The sequence below is a fragment of the Xyrauchen texanus genome, chromosome 9, assembly GCF_025860055.1.
Source record: "Xyrauchen texanus isolate HMW12.3.18 chromosome 9, RBS_HiC_50CHRs, whole genome shotgun sequence".
NCBI lineage: Eukaryota > Metazoa > Chordata > Actinopteri > Cypriniformes > Catostomidae > Xyrauchen > Xyrauchen texanus.
Genome location: NC_068284.1, coordinates 4,408,562 through 4,411,959, shown reverse-complemented (window position 1 = coordinate 4,411,959; position 3,398 = coordinate 4,408,562). Strand labels below are relative to the sequence as shown.

General features: G+C 36.4%; 1 pseudogene; it reads left to right on the top strand.

Annotated features, from left to right (window-relative positions):
- Nucleotides 1–308: 308 nt before the first annotated feature.
- On the top strand, nucleotides 309–2,395 carry LOC127648973 (uncharacterized; annotated as a pseudogene).
- The last annotated feature ends 1,003 nt before the right edge of the window (nucleotides 2,396–3,398 follow it).

The window sequence follows — 3,398 nt, the reverse complement described above, 5'->3', positions numbered from 1 at the left end:
TTTACAAATGAATAAATTCAAATATTAGTTCATATATATTCATATTTATATATTTCTTTCATTTTTAAAAGTACAATGCATTCTCATGGTTCAGTAAGTACCGTTTATTTTTGTAATAAAGTTCAGCACTATTTTACTTTGAGAGTTCTAAGTGTCGGTTGATTAATCGGTTATCGGTACTGCCCAACTTAGTTATCGGTATTGGTAAAATCCACTATCGGTTGACCTCTAGTATTAATATGACATCACAAGTAACATTAAATTCAATTTTAATGATCTGCATCTCATTGAAGGTTTATATGTTTGATTTTCACAAAAAAAAAAAAAAAAACCTTCCAAATTGTATTTACAATACTTTAAAATAATGAAAAGGCAGCTTTAATAATTCTCAATGATAAATATTTTATTCTCTGAAAATACAATGTTTTTTTGCAATAACATAATCCACCTGTTTCCGGGGGGCGCTACTGTAAAATAGAACGTGGGTGAAACTTCCGGTTAGGTGGCGGAAGTAGTAAATCAACGGTATTTTGTGTTACATAGCGAAGAGGTTAGGTATTTTTCGAGTACATTTTTCTACTATTTAAAGTCGCAAACATTAATGAGAGATGTCGTTACGGAGCTCAGGGACAACATGTGCTGTTCGTGGTTGTACATATAACCGCACTAAACTAATTCAGTGGCTTAAACGTGAGTGTTTTGAACATAAGCCTAAAACTAAATCTGAGTGTTCCTGTGAACGATTATACAGTTTCCATCACCTCCCAAAAGACGACGAATCAAATAGAATATGGAGGAAGAACTTAAACTTAAAAACACCTCCAAAACACCTGTTTGTGTGCTCGTTTCACTTCGTGGACAAGAAGCCAACACTGGATAACCCGTACCCAACGCTCTTTATGGGTTACGAGAAGCCACCGGAGAAGAGACGCCGACCTAGGATTCGACATGTCACAACAACAACAACAACAGGTAACTTAACATTTAATCTAATGACAACTAGCTTGTTTTTTCCTTAGTTTTTCTTGAATTACTTATTATTAATATATGAAAAACTGTGCCATGATGGTAGACAGGTAGCCTGATGTTTTTACCTCGCATAAACTTTTATTGTGACGAGCTTGGAGGGCACAATGGTACACAGTGACAGATGCTAATTTAATTTCCTCTATTAGTTAACATTTGATGTTACAGAATATCTATATTGATGATATTAAACGCAGTCTAGATGTTTTTCAAGACTCTAATGCCCCCTAATTGTTTTGTTTTTTTCTGCCACTAAACAAATCGTCATTGAAGGACTAACCAGCTAAATATAAGACCGCCACAGCTAAATATGTACTTAATGTATTCCCTGCAGATGAGCATATTGTGATGCAGGTTTCTGGGGACCCAGATCCTACCTCACAGACCTTTCATGATGCCCAGACACAGTGGTCAGACCCAACAATGGATGACCACACCTACTCCAAAGCACCTACCATCACATGTGGTATGACAACTGCCCCATCCACTGAGAGGATACTGCCTGTTGCAGATGGTGTTTTGAAAGACGATACAGACTGTCTGCTGTACACAGGGATTCCACTTCTCGAATTCAAAACCCTTGTGTCTTGCTTGCAACGCTTTGCCCCCACATCGCCAGCATTTTCAGCAGAGGACCAAATCCTCTTGACATTAATGAAGCTTAGACAGAACTTTGTTATTGCCGATTTAGCTAGACGCTTCAAAATGTCACCTGGTCAGGTCAGTAAAACACTGACATTCTGGATAGATGTGATTGCTGAGCACACCCAGGATCTCATTCCATGGCTGCCGCGCGAAACAATAAAAGCAATAAAACAATAAAAATTTTAAGGACAATTTCCCCAACACAACTTGTGTCATTGACTGCACAGAAAGTGTCTTGCAGAAGGCTAAAAATCTGGACTCAAGAACTGAATCTTATAGTCACTACTATGCAAACAATACTGTCAAGTATCTAGTAGCAATTGCTCCATCTGGTATGGTTATGTACATTTTTGAGGCTTACGGTGGCAAATGTAGCGATAGATTCATCACACAGAACTCTGGGTTTCTCGACCATTTGCGTGCTGGAGATGAGGTGATGGGGGACCGTGGCTTCACCATCAGAGATCTGCTAGAGGAACGGAATGTTCGTTTGATCATGCCAGCTTTTACGCGCAAGAAATGCCAGCTGACAAATGAGCAGGTCACTCGCACAAGACGCATTGCTAATGTCCGCATACACATTGAGCGAGCAATCAGATGTCTTAAGGTGTACAAGATCCTCTCTCAAACTGTGCCTATTCATTTTGTCCCTAAAATCGACAGAATACTAAAAATCTGTGCAGCACTCGTAAATCTGCGAGGAGAGATTATTTCTAGAACATAGTCACCATATCTTACACAATCAGCTTGAGCTTAAATGTTCAATTCTCTCTATAACTTTATCAACTGTATAAACCAATACACAACTTTTACTTGCACTGATTTTTTTTTTATAAACTGTTGTAATTATTCTTATTTGTTTTGATTATTTTAATTTCTTCTATGTAAAGCACTTTGAATTACCATTGTGTATGAAATGTGCTATATAAATAAACTTGCCTTGCCTTGATATACCAACACCTTTTCTTTTAGTTGTTGTTTCATAGACAGCTATTTTCTTTTTGCTGTGTAAATTTAAATTCTTAAGATTTTTCAATCTCGTAATATTCTGCAAAAGAGAGAAGTGTGTGTACTTTCACAGTATAGTATTGCTATTTTTATTTAATGAAATGTTCTGAATACAACTGTTAACCAAATGTGCAAATGACACATTCATTTATTCTTATAAATAAATTCAAAAGCCAATGACTAAGTGTCTAATATGTTTTTATTCAGTGTATTTTTTTTATTTTAATTGTGGTTTGTTTCCCCCACAACTGTAACCATGCCTTTATAAGCCATGTCTTTATATACCATGCCTATATATTATAATAATATTGAGAACAGTGTAAACATTCCCCCAACTACGCATTAAACATCTGCAGGTATGTTGGATTCTCAACCTAAATTGAATTCAATTTTTTATTATCCAACAATATTAAAATAAATATTTTAAGTCAAGGCTACTGTGAAGCAACACATACAGAACATGAATGACACACAGTAAACATTTCAGTTTAGTACATTTATTAATTAATAAAAAATATACAATAATACATTTTGTGCCCTTAATTGTCCTAACTTTACTGACCTTCCACAAAAATGCTGCTGCATGACTACAAGAGCGTCCTGGCCCTGCAATACATGAACAACGCGCTGTCTGTACTTCACCTGCCACTGAAACTAGCACCCAAGCCTTATGATGTGTTACGTGCAAACTCTGGCTCGGCTCAATGTCAGCTTTTAGA